Source organism: Somniosus microcephalus, chromosome 22, assembly GCF_052327205.1.
Source record: "Somniosus microcephalus isolate GS21.2 chromosome 22, FLI_Smic_1.0, whole genome shotgun sequence".
In the NCBI taxonomy this organism is placed as follows: domain Eukaryota; kingdom Metazoa; phylum Chordata; class Chondrichthyes; order Squaliformes; family Somniosidae; genus Somniosus; species Somniosus microcephalus.
Window position 1 is genome coordinate 65755601 of NC_141008.1, and position 16401 is coordinate 65772001.

Here is a 16401-nt window from a genome sequence, read left to right on the forward strand (position 1 = left end):
AATGACCTTCCCTCCATAAGGTCAGAAGTGGGGATGTTCACTGATGATTGCACAGTGTTCAGCTCCATTTGCAACTCCTCAGATAATGAAGCAGTCCATGCCCGCATGCAGCAAGACCTGGACGACATTCAGGCTTGAGCTGATAAGTGGCAGGTAACATTCGTGCCACACAAGTCCCAGGCAATGACTATCTCCAACAAGCGAGAGTCTAACCACTTCCCCTTGATATTCAACGGCATGACCATCATTGAATTCTCCCACCATCAGCAACCTGGGGGTCACCATTGGCCAGAAACTTAACTGGACCAGCCACATAAATACTGTGGCTACAAGAGCAGGTCAGAGGTTGGCTATTCTGTGGCGAGTGACTCGTCTCCTGATCAATGTTCCCTCTTTTTTTTGGTGCTGCACGGCCCCTTTAAGGGGCTGTGCGGCCCATTCAAAATATCACCAGCAGCTACAAGTTCCCCTACAAGTCACACACCATCCTGACTTGGAAATATCTCCCTGTTCATTCGTCATCGCTGGGTCAAAATCCTGGAACTCCCTCCCTAACAGCACTGTGGGAGTACCTTCACCACACGAACTGCAGCGGTTCAAGGCGGCGGCTCACCACCACCTTCTCAAGGGCAATTAGGCAATAAATGCTGGCCTTGCCAGCGACGCCCACATCCCGTGTATGAATAAAAAAAAAACAGGAAGCACTTCTTCACAGGGTAGTAGAAATCTGCAACTCCCTCCTCCAAAAGACTGTGGCTATTGGTTCAACTGAAACCGACAGATTTTTGTTAGGTAAGTATATCAAGGGGTATGGAGCAAAGGTTGGTAAATAGTGTTGAGGTACAGATCAGTCATGATCTAACTGAACGGCCGACTCCTATTACTATGCTCCTAGTAGTCTAGCTCATTTCAAAAATATTTTTTTTTTAATCTAGGAGGAAATGAGCAAGCAACCGCTTACATTTTAAAATGTATGAATTAAAAGAAGCTTAAGCCCTTCAAAATAACAACCAATAGAAATGAGAAAACAGCCTACATACTGGAACCCAGTAGGGGTAGATTTTAGTTGCATACAGAATTTAACAATGTATCAATCTCAACTGCAAATACAAGTTGGCTTAGTACCAAACACGACCGCATCCATTATTCCACAACACTAAGAATCCATTTAATATCAAGGTGCTGGACAGTCATTAAGATCATTATGGATGAGGAAGACTAGACGTCCCAACATGATTGATCCATTCAGAGCGATCGTAATGCCCCTCACCATCCTCAATATAGTATTCAATTGTTTCTTAAATGATTCCAGGGTTTTTGCCTCCCCTACTCTATCTGGAAGTTTATTCCCCAAGTTGATCAATCTGTATGTGAAGAAGAATTTCCTTAAATCTGTCCTTCAAGTACCCTTCTCTAATTTGAATGTGTGTCCACTTGTTCTACTTCCACAGTTTAATTTAAAACAACATTCCGGGTTCTATACCCTTAACAATCTTACGCGGTCGCCTCTCAGATGACTCCTTATCAGGCCCAAATTTCTCCAGTTTTTTCTCATAACTCACACCCGACACTGTGGATTAGCCTTGAAGCTCTTCTCTGCACTGTCTCCATCGCTTGAACGTCTCTCGTTTCTTGGCTACCAGAACTGGATTAGTCTGACTAGAGTGTGATTAATTTTGATCATTACCTCCTCTGACTTATATTCTATCATTTTGGTTATGTAGCTCAACATGGTACTGATTTTGTTGATTGCTGTTCTACATTGGTTGGACATGTTTAGTGTCGAGTCTTCTAGGTCTCTTTCAACTTTATAATGGCAATGCACAGATTGACTTCTGCCAGTAATCTGGTCAACGCTACATTCACCCATGTGATGAGTATTGCTGAATGGATTCCCAATGTCAAAGCCTTCCATAAATAATGTTTTTATGACCAGACACATCGACTACTTGCAGCTCAATTTTGCAAATGAAATGTCCGGGCTCAGTCGAAGCTACCTTTTGTCATTTTTATGTCATTATTTTTGTCTATACCCTGGCACATCAGGACCAGTCAACACTGGGTCAGCACATACATCACTGTAAAAGACATAAAAACAATGAAGTGACCCTGATGGAACAGATTCCCATTCCACAACTTATGTTCTTATAAGAAGCTATGGAATATGAAACGTGCATCCCACTGATACTACAATTTAAAAAAAAACCTTGTAAAAGCATTTACTACAAATCTATCCTGATGCAGCATACCATGCAAAATCATTTCATTTTGAGGATTTACAATGTGTTCATAATCATAAGCCATGTGCCAGCGTCTCTTGGCAGTGTAACAACATCATCTCTCGCATGGGATAGCATGAAAAAAAAATGCACCAGTGCTTCAGTCAGCTGTCTAACACAGCTGAGAAATGCTAAATAACAACAGAAAATGCTGGAAAAACTCAGCAGGTCAGGCAACATCCGTGGAGAGAAATTTGAGTTGACGTTTCGGGTTTGACCCTTCTTCAAAACTGGAGAGAAAAGGAACTAGATCGAAGGCAGGGCTGCGATCGGACAAAAGAATAAAAGAACCAAAAGAAGTAAAAGAGATTAGAAGCTAGACGAGATGGTAATAGGCTGGGATTAGGTGTAAAGTGTACTGGCAGGGCAAAAGATAGCTGCCAGGTGTGAGAGAGAAACAAAAGGAAAGGGGGGGGGGGGAGGAAAGGAGTGGAAAAATATAAGTAAAAATGAAATAGGGGCCGAGGTTATGATCTGAAATTGTTGAACTCGATATTGAGACCGGAAGGCTGCAGAGTGCCTAATCGGAAGATGAGGTGCTGTTCCTCGAGTTTACGTTGAGCTTCCGTGGAACAGTACAAGAGGCCAAGGACGGTGAGGTCCGAGTGGGAATGGAGCGGTGAATTGAAATGACAGGCGACCGGAAGCTCGGGGTCACCCTTACGGGCTGAACGGAGGTGTTCCGCAAAGCGGTCACCCAATCTGCACCCAAACCGCAAGGAATACAGTAGGAAAAAGCCCTAAAGCTATTGGAAATACACAACAGGTCCATAGATAGCAGAAAAAACACACATTAATTTATCAGATGTAAACCTCTCATTAAAATTGAAGGCTCCACCATTGGCCGGGAATGTCCTGCAACGGGGATATTAGCGACGAACGCCATTGTGTGTCCCGGTGACGGATTTACGCCAAAATTTACTGGAGAACAGATTAGAATACCAAGCATGAGCATAAGGTTGTATTCCCTGGAATTTAGACGGTTAAGGGGGGTGATTTGATCGAAGTTTTCAAGATATAAAGGGGAACAGGTAGGGTAGAGAGAGAGAAACTATTTCCGCTGGTTGGGATTTCTAGGACTAGGGGGCATTGTCTAAAAATTAAAGCCAGACCTTTCAGGAGTGAAATTAGGAAACACTTCCACACACAAAGGGTGGTAGAAGTTTGGAAATCATTTCCGCAAACGGCAATTGCTACTAGGTCAATTGTTTGATTTAAAATCAGAGATTTTTGTTAACCAAAGGCATTAAAGGATATGGATTAAAGGTGGGTATATGGAGTTAGGTCACAGATCAGCCATGATCTTATTGAATGACGGAACAGGCTTGAGGGGCTAAATGGCCTCCTCCTGTTCCTATGTTCCTAGTAGTGAATCAGAAGCAGCGCAACCAATGGTCATTTCTGCAACATAAAATGGAGGCAGCCTTTCATCTCTCTCTCTCTGTTTCTTGTGCATTACGCAACAACTGGGAATTTCCTGTTTCTTGTGCACTACATCACTTTATTTATTTGTATCCAAGTCCATAAACTAAAGTTACGTTAAATAATACGCTTTAAAGAGCTAGTTAAAACGTTGAATTGTTTAAAGAAAACAGGGAGTAGGCCATTCAGCCCCTCAAGCCTACTCTGCCATTCAATTAGATCATGACTGATCTGTACCTCAACTCCATTTACCCGTCTTAGCTCCATATTGCTCGATACCCTTACCAAACAAAAATCTATTGCTCTCGGTCCTGAAAGCTCCAATTGTCTCAGCTTCCACAGCCTTTTCCTTTGGGCGGGGGGGGGGGGGAGAAAGGGGAGAATGCCAGCACTTTGTGTGAAAAAGTGCTTCCTGATTTTGCTCCCGAATAGCCGAGCTCCAATTTTATGATTATGTCCCCCCCGCTTTTGATTTCCCCCATCGGAGGAAATAGTTTCTCTGCATCTACCCCATCATAGAAAGGTTACAGCACAGAAGGAGGCCATTCAGCTAGTCGAGCCTGTGCCGGCTATCGAATCCTTTTATCATCTTAAACATCTCAATCAGATCACCCCTCAATCTTCTATACTCAACGGAATACAAGCCAAGTTTATGCAACTGGTCTTCATAATTTAACCCTCGAAGCCATGGTGCTATTCTGGTGAAGCTATTCGAACGCCAATACATCCCTCCTGAGCTGCAGTACCCAAAACTGAATGCAGTGCTCTCGATAGGGTCTGACCAAGGCTCTGTACAACTGAAGAATAACTTTCTCCCTTTTGTAATCCAGCTCCCTTGAGATAAAGGCCAACAGTCCACTAGCCTTTTGATTGCTTTTTGTATCTGTCGACTAGCTTCAAATGATTTATGTACTTGGACTCTCAAATCTCTTTGCTCCTCCAGAGTTCCTAATTTCTCACCGTTAAGAAAGATAAATCAGAGTATTTCCTAAGGTCCAAAGTGGATAACCTCACACTTGATGGAGGGGACAGGCTTAATGGACCAGCTAGTCTTTTCCTGCCCGTCATTTTCGTATGTAAACTCCATCTGCCATAGTTTTGCTCACTCACTTAATCTGTCTATGTCCCCTTGAAAGTTGCTGCACCCAACCACACTACTTACTGTTCCTCCTAATTTAGTGTCATCTGCAAACTTGGATATACAACTCTCTCTTTCTTCACCCAGAGAGTGGTGAACCTGTGGAATTCTCTGCCACAGAGGGCGGTGGAGGCCAGTTTATTAAATATATTCAAGAAAGAATTGGATATATTTCTTGAGGCTAAAGGGATATGGGGAGAAGGCAGGGACAGGGTACTGAATTTGAATGATCAGCCATGATCTCATTGAATGGCGGAGCAGGCTCGAGGGGCCGAATGGCCTACTCCTGCTCCTATCTTCTATGTTTCTAAAAGCAGGCGTAAGAATTCTACAGCCTTTCAGCGGGCGGAAGTTGGGCAAACAGCGCAACTCTCCACCCGCAGAGGCCCTTTTCCTGGGGATGCGGAGGATCTGTCAAGAAGATTCTTGACAAATCGCAAGTGCCGGGTTTTAGCGCATGCCTAAACCCGGCACTTGCGCGGCCCCTACGGGTGCGTGCGCATCTCGTGCGCACCCGAAGTGGTAGCAAAATACGGCCCATCATGTTCATTTAGGTCAAAACAAAATTTTACAAAAAGCGGAGTTCCTGAACTGCATAGTTGAACAATGACAATTGTGTGGGGAATTCGACAAAACCATTTAATGAGAACTGTTGTATTCATTTTGCCAGTGTGTTATTAAATATTATTCCACCGTGGTATTTTTCCATAGCAGCAGTTGAGTGGAAGTCCTTCACCTGCCAAAGCACTCACGAGTAAAGCTCAAACGTCTGTTTGTTTGTCGCATGGACAGCACAGAGACACAAACTCTGAGGTTATTGTTACAAGAGTTCAGCATTTTTACTTCACCTTAAAATCATTGTGTCCAATCAAAAATACAATCTTGATAAAACATTTAGGCTACCAGGATATACAGATTGAAAACCAACCTCCAAGTGCCATGTTTTAACAAATCTCCTTATTTCAGGTGATTTTGGAGCAAAAAAAATATACATCACTTTGCTTTTTCTTTGCTGGTCATGTGGGATAACATCAAACTGTTGTCAGAGTCATTCTTATAGATCCTGCATATTTCAACAATGCAATATTACACATTCAATTTGACCGCACTCACTATAAACACACATTCTAAAGTTTTCTAGATGAATTTAGTAAATGTTTATTAATACCATTGGCGCAGTTGCAAAACCTACTGTTGATGCAGGTTATTACAGAAAGTTGTCTGAGCATTGTAAACACTTTCATCTGCCATCACTGGGGCCGTGCTAGTTCAATACGCTGATACAAGTGTTTGAAAACAAAGCTGCTGGTCAGGTTTTTTTTCCCCAAATGCAGCAACTCTCAATTTCCAAATTTGCCAACTCTTCTACATCGTCACTTGGAGCGATTCCACACTGAATGGAATGGACTTATAATTTCAGCCAGTTAATTCAAATATAGATTTACTGACATCAATATTCTGCATTTCAACACCAAAATGTTCATGATTTTTCCTGTTACGATTATACCAAATATACTTAGCCCACCAGCGCCATTCTGTTGTGGTCCGAGTGGCAACGGCAATCAAAGTAGTGTCAATTCAGCAAATTCACGATCGCCACTGAGTTGAACGGGGGCGGAGCTATTGGCTCAGAGTTTGCTGCCAATAGTATGGAGAGTTTAATGGTGCTCGCCATTATTGTGTAAATTGTCCAGCAACTTGTGGCGAGGAAGAGAGACCCAGTGAATTCCGAATCTCAACACATTTGTTGGACGATTTGCCGCTAGCCTCACAAAAATGGCAGCTCGCCCTCACCTGCACCCCTCCCAGAGAGTTTCAAGAAATTGCTGCACTTGCCCATTAATTCCCAATTAAACTCACCACAGAAAGTTAGGGCTAGTATTTACAGCACAAGTACCTTTTTTAATTACGAGATTTATGTTCCTGAAATGTCTCCCCATCCCAGAAAGGGAACAATTGAAACTGTGAGCGAATAGCTGTGCGAGATGCCCCACTCCAGAAAAATCTGGGCCATCACAATTAGCTGTCAACAGTTTCAGCGAGGGTCTCAGCAAAGTGGTGCAAAAGCCCTAGGAAATTATGGCATGGTGTAACTAATGGCACAAGTCATCTACGCCTGGGATTTCTGCGCCGTAAGACAGTCCGTACAACAGATTGGTCATTGCAGCAGTGCAGGAAATTCTGGGCGATTAATTTGTGTCATTAATCAGTTCTGCGTAAAGGTCTACATCTGAAATATTATCCTGTCCTCCTTTTCAGATACTGAAAGACGCAGAGTTTTTCCAGCATTTTGATTTTATTTCACGGTGTACAGTTATCAAGGAACAAAAGCAACTTCAAGGGGCATTTGTGAACAGATTGATATTTTGCTCAATTTTCCTCTCGATCATATTAGCAGCAAAGTTACAAGATTTTAAACAGAATTTTATTCTTGCTCTCATCCCTCATTTTCTTTCAGTGTATTGCAAGTTGTTTTATAAGTTCTGCCGGTGTCCTCTTTTAGGTTGCCCCATTCCATGTAAATTGTCCAAAAGAGAATCTGCGGATCCTGCACACACGCTTCTTCGAATACGCTGGTACCTACAGCGCCAATAAAATGTTCGAAACATCCAGAAAGGAGCTCTAATTAGAGGTATGTTAAGGGGGAACAGTAGGTAAGGCTGACGTATGTAACCTTTTTGGTTTAGTCCGATTATGCTGTAGATATCAGGGGACCACAGTACAAAAGGTTCCTCCTGAATTTCCTGTAAAAGATTTTAATCTTTATTTTCCTGTTAGTGGTCATTTCCTCTCACCATTTAAAAGATGAGCTGGCAACATTATGACACATTAATACCACTGGAGCCAACTGTGACTCAGAATGACCTCCACCCCACTTGCCCCTCCCTCCATCCCTGGCTGGCTGAGGCTCCTTGCTGTTGCTCTCTTCCTTCCCCCCCTCCTGTGGCTTATACATCTCCTTGAAAATCCACCTCATTGATGCATCATGTTAACAAGCACAACCAAGCTGCCCCCAAACATCTTTGGTCAATTTCCATCCATCCCACCACAATAATCTATTTACTGACAGTCCCATTTCTAAACCAGCTTCCATGCACAACAGTTTAGATGCCTTTTTAAGTGCAGGATATTGACAGGTAAATCACCAGGGAAAGGATACTGCAATTTTAAACAAGCTCTTCCTCATCATCGTCGTCTCGAGACCTGGAATTATCTAACAACTCTCTCACTGCCCAAACTAGCCTGTCACTGCTAAATGCTGCAGGTATGCGATAAGGATTTGTTGGCTCTTGGGAATGTCTAACCAGGACAAATGAAGTGGACAGGATAGCAGTACAATGGAGTAAGAGGCAGCTTAATTCAATGCCGCCTAGTCCAGTAGATATCTATCAATCTCCCTGGAGGAGGAAATGCTTAAATGAGTTTCCCTGGTAAAAGAAAAACTCGAATCCATGACTTCACAAGTAAAACATACTGATGCCTGTAAAAAAAAACACATTTCTGCAAAAATCCTAAACCTTAAACTGGGTTACAGAAACGTGGCAAAGCACAAAATTCTGAAAGCATTAAGTATAGTTTCAACTGTACTGCTTTTGTAAAGTTATTTGAGCCAAAATACAATGAATTAGGAGAGCAAAATGAGGGAAATTTAGCTGAACGCAATGGTAACCTTTCGAGTGCCGAGGTATAGTGTGTGTACAACACAATAAAAACCATTACAGGAGGCAGAGCTCATTGACAAGGTTAGAAGGCAGTGAAATGGTCGTCTGCTGGGGCACAGCATTCGTCCATCACAGCTACACCAGAGTGCCAATGCACGAGTAGATGCCCACAATTCGAAACCTGCTCAAAGTATCTGAGGAAGGTGGTGATTGGCAGCTTGGCATTTCTCTCGTCAAAAACGCCAACGACCAAGTTACCCTGCTGCACCCTTCATCACTGCTAGTGGCCAACTACCCGCCCTGCTGTATGCCTCAGAGACATGGACCATGTACAGCAGGCACCTCAAAGCACAGGAGAGGTACCACCAACGCTGCCTCCGCAAGATCCTGCAAATCCATTGGCAGGATAGGCGCACCAATGTCCGTGTTCTTGCTCAGGCCAACATCGAAGCTTTGACCACGCTCCATCAGCTCCGATGGACGGGCCACATCGTCCGCATGCCCGATACGAGACTCCCAAAACAAACGCTCTACTCTGAGCTCCGGCATGGTAAGAGAGCCCCAGGTGGGCAGAGGAAACGCTTCAAGGACGCCCTCAAAGCCTCCTTGAAAAAGTGCAACATCCCCACCGACACCTGGGAATCCCTGGCCCAAGACCACACAAAGAGGAGGAGAAGCATCCGGGAAGGCACCGAACACCTAGAGTCTGTTCACCAGGAGCATGCGCAAGCGAAGCGCAAGCAGACCCAAGCACCCCACCCACCCGCCCCTTCAACCACCATCTGCCCCACCTTTGACAGAGACTGTAGATCCCGCATTGGACTCATCAGTCACCCGAGAACGCATTTTTAATGTGGAAGCAAGTCATCCTCGGTTCCGAGGGACTGCCTAAGAAGAAGACACAGCAGTACTGGCATAGGCGCAGACAGATCATATACTCTCTCAGCCAGTGAATAATGTTTGTGCAAGAGGGCCTAAAAAATAAGGGGTGGGGAGGGGGGGGGAAAAAAGGGGTAACCGTCTATATACTTAGAAGTTTTCCATCCGTGATAAAGTGAAATACTGTATGGAGTGTGGTGGATGTGTGGAAGTCATTGTCCATTACTCATTAACCCAGAACCTTCTGTCTATTACTTCTCAAACTGCAAGTGTCCTCACCAAAAAACAAACAATTGTGGTTGGCCTGAACCCACCTTTACTTAACATTAAGATTCTGTGATTAAAGGGCACAGCCCCACCATGATAACAGAATCAGGCATTGTGCTGTCCTTATTATAATCTATGTTTCTAACAAGTTGGACCATTTTATGAGAGTAAGCTTGCAGGGAACATAAAAACTGACTGTAAAAGCTTTTATAGATATGTGAAGAGAAAAAGATTGGTGAAGTCAAGCGTAGGTCCCTTACAGTCAGAATCAGGGGAATTTATAATGGGGAACAAAGAAATGGCAGACCAATTAAATACATATTTTGGTTCTGTCTTCACGAAGGAGGACACAAACACCCTCCCAGAGATGTCGGGGAATATAGGGACTAATGAGAGGGAGGAACTGAAATCAGTATTTGTAGGGAAATGGTGTTGGAGAAGTTGATGGGACTGAAAGCCGATAAATCCCCAGGGCCTGATAATCTACATCCTAGGGTGCTTAAGGAAGTAGCCCTGGAGATAGTAGATGCACTGCTGGTCATCTTCCAGAACCCGATAGACTCTGGAACGGTACCCATGGATTGGCGGGTAGCTAATGTTACCCCACTATTCAAAAAAGATGGTAGAGAAAAAGCGGGGAATTATAGACCGGTAAGCCTGACATCGGTAGTGGGGAAAATGCTAGAGTCCATTATAAAAGATGTAATAGCAGAGCACTTGGAGAGCAGTGACAGGATCGGACAAAGTCAACATGGATTTATAAAGGGTAAATCGTGCTTGACTAATCTACTGGAATTTTTTGAGGATGTAACTGGTAAAATAGGTAAGGGACAACCAGTGGATGTGGTGTATTTGGACTTTCATAAGGCTTTCGATAAGGTCCCGCAAATGAGATTAGCTTGCAAAATTAAGGCACATGGGATTGGGGGCAAGGTATTGACTTGGATAGAGAACTGGTTGGCAGATAGAAAGCAAAGAGTTGGAATAAACGGGTCGTTTTCCGAGTGGCAGGCAGTGACTAGTGGGGTACCGCAAGTATCGGTCCTAGGACCCCAGCTGTTCACAATATATATTAATGATCTGGATGTAGTATCTCCAAATTTGCAGACGACACAAAGCTGGGTGGGAGGGTATGCTGTGAGGAGGATGTCGTGAAACTCCAGTACGATTTGGACAGGTTGGGTGATTGGGCAGAAACATGGCAAATGCACTATAATGTGGATAAATGTGAGGTTATCCACTTTGGTGGCAAAAACAGGAAGGCAGATTATTATTTGAATGGCAATAGATTGGGAGAAGGGGAAGTGCAGAGAGACCTGGGTGTTCTTGTGCACCAGTCGCTGAAGGTAAGCATGCAGGTGCAGCAGGCGGTTAAGAAGGCAAATGGTATGTTGGCCTTCGTAGCAAGAGGGTTCGAGTACAGGAACAAGGATGTCTTGCTGCAGTTGTACAGGGCCTTGGTGAGACCACACCTTGAGTATTGTGTGCAGTTTTGGTCGCCTTATCTGAGGAAGGATGTTCTTGCCATGGAAGGAGTGCAGCGAAGATTCACCAGGCTGATACCTGGGATGGCAGGAATGACGTATGAGGAGAGATTGTGTCGATTGGGCTTGTACTCACTGGAGTTTAGAAGATTGAGAGGGGATCTCATCGAAACCTATAAAATTCTGTCAGGCCTGGACAGACTAGATGCAGGAAAGATGTTCCCGATGGCCGGGGAGTCCAGAACTAGGGGTCATAGCCCAAGGATAAGGGGTAAGCCATTTAGGACTGAGATGAGGAGGAATTTCTTCATCCAGAGAGTGGTGAACCTGTGAAATTCTCTGCCACAGAGGGCGGTGGAGGCCAGTGCATTAAATATATTCAAGAAGGAGTTGGATATATTTCTTAAGGCTAAAGGGATCAAGGGGTATGGGGAGAAGGCAGGGACAGGGTACTGAATTTGGATGATCAGTCATGATCTCATTGAATGGCGGAGCGGGCTCGTGGGGCCGAATGGCCTACTCCTGCTCCTATCTTCTATGTTTCTAAACATAGAAAAATAGGAGCAAGAGTAGGCCATTCAGCCCTTCGAGCCTACTCCGCCATGCAATATGATTATGGCTGATCCTCTATCTCAATACCATATTCCCGCTCGCTCCCCATACCCCTTGATGCCTTTTGTGTCGAGAAATCTATCTATCTCCTTCTTAGTGACTTTGTTGTGAACAATGCCACAGGACATCCACTCGTAAAGATTTAACAAAGCCTGGACTGAGGGATATTCAGGCACGTTGGACGAATACTTTAGTACCTAATGCAGACACTATACCCTGCAACAGCTTAAATGGTCCCTTTATGGGTCAAAATATCCCTTAGGTTCTTATTTTCTAACAGGTTAGATTTGAACTGTCGCCCAGATTTCCCATACCTCCTGTCAGGCCACCATAGGCTGTAGCTTGTATTCAGATCCTACCAGCTCTCCGTGTAAAATGACTGCACTGCTTCTCTCCATTATTCAAACTAACCAAGCCAGGACCACAAGAACATGAAGAGGAAGAGCAAGACAGAAAATGAGAAAGAAACAAAAAACAAAAGCTAAAAATAACTGAGTTAAATGACCTGGTCTGAATATGTGAAGATTGAAATTATTTGAATCCTTATAGATAGCACAATAATCATTCAATACTGAGTCTTCAGGTTTTTTTTGCCAATTTATCCCCTTCTCCCACTCTGAAGGCAGTGGTTTTTAAAACTGGAATATGATTCTGAAGTACCAGTCATCCTCCCGTGCCTTAGCCCATGGCCACTTATTCACTGAGCACGCCGCGTCATCGAGTGTCAGCAAGCTTTTCAACCACATTCAAAGACCAATCACAAGACGTCCAGGAAGAAGACAATGCCAATCAGGAACGTAGAAACAGAGGAACACAGGAGCAGCAGTAAGCCATTCCGCCCTCATGCCGGATCTGCAGCTCCGTTTACCCGCCTTGCTTGATACCCCTTGACCTCACAAAAACCTATCGACCTCAGTCTTGAAATTTTCAAGTGGCCTTGCATCCACAGCCTTTTGGGGGGAAAGAGAGTTAAAGATTTCCGTTACCCTCTGTGTAAAAATAAATGCTTCCTGATTTCACTGCTGAATGGCCTCGCTCTAGTTTTATTATGTCCCACTGCCTGGATTCCCCACCAGTGGAAGTCGTTTCTCCGAATCTACCCTAATGAATCCCTCCATCATATCACCCCTCAACCTTCTAAACTCAAGGGCATACAAACCAAGTTTATGGACCTGGTCCTCGTAATTTAACCCTTTAAACCCCAAGATCATTCTGGTGTATCTGCACTGTACCCTCCCAAAAGTCCAATATACCCTTCCCGAGACACAGCACCCAAAACTGAACACAGTACCCCAGACGGGGTCTGACCAAGGCTCTGTACAACTGAAGCATCACGTCCTCACTTTTGAATTCCAAACCCCTTGAGATAAAGGCCAACATTCCAATAGCCTTCTTGAACATTTTTTCCCGTGCACTAGCTTTTAAATGACGTGTGTATGCGGACACCCAAATCCCTTTGCTCCTCCACAGCTCCTAATCTCTCACCATTAAGAAAATATTCCAATCTCTCTTTCTCAGATCCAAAGTGGATGACTTCACACTTCCCCACAGTGAACGCCACCTGCCACACAGTTTTGCCCACTCGTTTAGTCTGTCTATGTTCCTTGATACCTTCCTGTGCCCATCTACACAACTCACTGTGCCTCCTAACTTGGTGTCATCTGCAAACAACTCTCTATTTCTTCATCCAAATCATTAATATATACAGTGAAAAGCTGAGGCCTGAGTACAGATCCCTGGGGAACACCCGTCACATCCCGACGGAGACCATTCCCTTTATCGCTACTTTCTGGGGGAGAAATTCGGTATCGCCCCGTTTGAGGTGCAATTATCGGCCAGGCGCAAAGTTTAGCGCCTGACACTAATTATCGCCTTCGACTGCAAACTTGGCTTCTATCGCTAAATCAGGCGCTACACACCTCTCTTAAGGCGCTAACACCGAGGGGCGAGGCGCTACCTCAGAGCGCTGGCGAAGCTCATGTGATGTCAGTTAACAATGGAACACAGACACACTGGCGCCGGCCAGTTCTTAAAGGGGAGGGTCGATCTTGCTCTCCATCCACAACCTGCTCATTGCAGCCTTGAATCTCGGCCTGGAGAGACCTGTACATCAAATCTGCTGGAAAGAACAATGGAGAGACCCAGGGAAAGAGCTCAGAGTGCAGCCCCCATCGTCTCTTCTAAATCGATGCAAGGAAGGTCAAATGAAAACCAACCTGCAAAGTGCTGCTCAGTAACCAAAACTCTTTCACACAGCGTTGAATCTCTCCAAAAGTCTCTCTCTCTCTCCGAATGCGTGGTGCAAAAATGTCGCCGACAAAAAAAGGCAGGAAGCGGCCGCCTCTAAATAGCGCTCCCCTAGTCCCTTCCCGACTGCAAAACGTTCCACTCAACCTGTCATTGCTAGCGGCAGGCGGAAAGGCAGGGGGCGCCACTCAATATCCGTTCCAGGGCACTACACACTCGACTGACGTCACAATCTGCGGGTGCAAGAGATCGTGACGGTAGTGTTTAGCGCCGCCGCAAAATGTCGGTCAATTTTGCAAGCGGCGCAAACATCACCGCGCCTGGGCGCTAGTTGCTTTGCGCTCCGTTAGCGCCCTTTTAGGTGCATGGCCTTCTTTGATCTCACAAAGGCCTTCGACACTGTCAACCATGAGGGATTATGGAGTGTCCTCCTCAAATTCGGCTGCCCTCAAAAGTTTGTCACTATCCTCCGCCTGCTTCACGACGACATGCAAGCCGTGATCCTGACCAACGGTTCCACCACAGACCCAATTCACGTACGGACTGGGGTCAAGCAAGGCTGTGTCATCGCACCAACGCTCTTCTCGATCTTCCTTGCTGCAATGCTCCATTTCACCCTCAGTAAGCTCCCCACTGGAGTGGAGCTAATTTACAGAACAAACGGGAAACTGTTCAACCTCCGTCGCCTCCAGTCCAGATCCAAGGTCGTCCCATCCTCCTGTCATCGAATTACATTATGCAGACGATGCTTGCATCTGCACTCACTCGGAGGTCGACCTCCAAACCATCGTAAACACCTTCACCGAAGCATACGAGAGCATGGGCCTTACACTAAACATCCGTAAGACAAAGGTCCTCTACCAACCTGCCCCCGCCACACAGTGCTGCCCCCCGATTATCAAAATCCACGACAAGGCCTTGGACAACGTGGACCACTTTCCATACCTCGGGAGCCTACTGTCAACAAGGGCAGACGTCGACGACGAAGTCCAACACTGCCTTCAGTGTGCCAGTGCAGCCTTCGGTCGCCTGAGGAAGATAGTGTTTGAAGACCAGGACCTCAAACCTGGCACTAAGCTCATGGTCTACAGGGCAGCAGTGATACCTGTCCTGCTGTATGCCTCAGAGACAAAGACCTTGTACAGCAGGCACCTCAAAGCACTGGAGAGGTACCACCAACGCTGCCTCCGCAAGATCCTGCAAATCCATTGGCAGGATAGGCGCACCAACGTCAATGTTCTTGCTCAGGCCAACATCCCCAGCATCGAAACTTTGACCACGCTCAATCAGCTCCGATGGACGGGTCACATTGTCCACATGCCCGATACGAGACTCCCAAAACAAGCGCTCTACTCGGAGCTCCGGCACGGCAAGAGAGCCCCAGGTGGGCAGAGGAAACACTCCAAGGACACCCTCAAAGCCTCCTTGAAAAAGTGTAACATCCCCACCAACACCTGGGAATCCCTGGCCCAAGACCGCACAAAGTGGAGGAGAAGCATCCGGGAAGGCGCCGAACACCTCGAGTCTCTTCGCCGGGAGCAAACGGAAGCCAAGCGCAGGCAACGCAAGGAGCGCACGTCAACCCAAGCACCCCACCCACCCGCCCCTTCAACCACCATCTGCCCCACCTGTGACAGAGACTGTAGGTCCCACAATTGGACTCATCAGTCACCTGCGAGCTCATTTTTAATGTGGAAGCAAATCATCCTCGGTTCCGAGGGACTGCCTAAGAAGAATAGGAGAATAGCAAAGCAACCGAGTTTTTCCCCCAATGTCGCTTACCTCCCAACCAATCTCCAACCCATGTTACAAGGTTACCTCCAATTCAATGCGCTTTTATTTTTGCTAATAATCTCTTGTGTGAAACCTTATCAAATGTCTTCTGGAAGTCCATATAGACAACATCCATAGGCACTTCCCTATCCACCATGCTAGTGACCACCTCAAAAAATTCAAATCAGTCAGACATGACTTACCTTTTACAAATCTATGCTGACTCTCTTTGATCAGCTCATACCTGTCCAAGTGCTCAGACACTCTGCCCCGATGATAGATTCCAGTAATTTCCCCATAACTGATGTTAAACTAACATATCTGTAGTTACCTAGTTCCCTTCCTTCTTAAATAATAGATTTTCCAATCCAAAAGGCACAATTCCTGAATCAGAAGATCTTTGAAAAATTAGAACCAATGCATCTGCAATCTACTGATCTATTTATTTTGATACTCTGCTAATGGAAACCATCAGGTCATGGATATTTGTCTATCTTAAATCCCACTATTTTCTCCATTTTTATATTAAATCCACTAAGTTCCTCCCCTTGACTTATTTTTAGGTTCCCTTGTCCCACTGGTGGCTGATTTTCCAATCCATAACCCAGAGGGAGTGAAGCTAATTGCAGTGTCTCCAT

The 16401-nt window shown here is 45.3% G+C and overlaps 1 protein-coding gene across 5 annotated transcripts in view; it reads right to left on the reverse strand.

The window, feature by feature from the left end:
• The window catches only part of LOC147102481 (coronin-6-like), a 318649-nt gene that overhangs the window by 278434 nt on the left and 23814 nt on the right, over nt 1-16401 (reverse strand). The gene's annotated exons all lie outside the window — the stretch shown is intronic.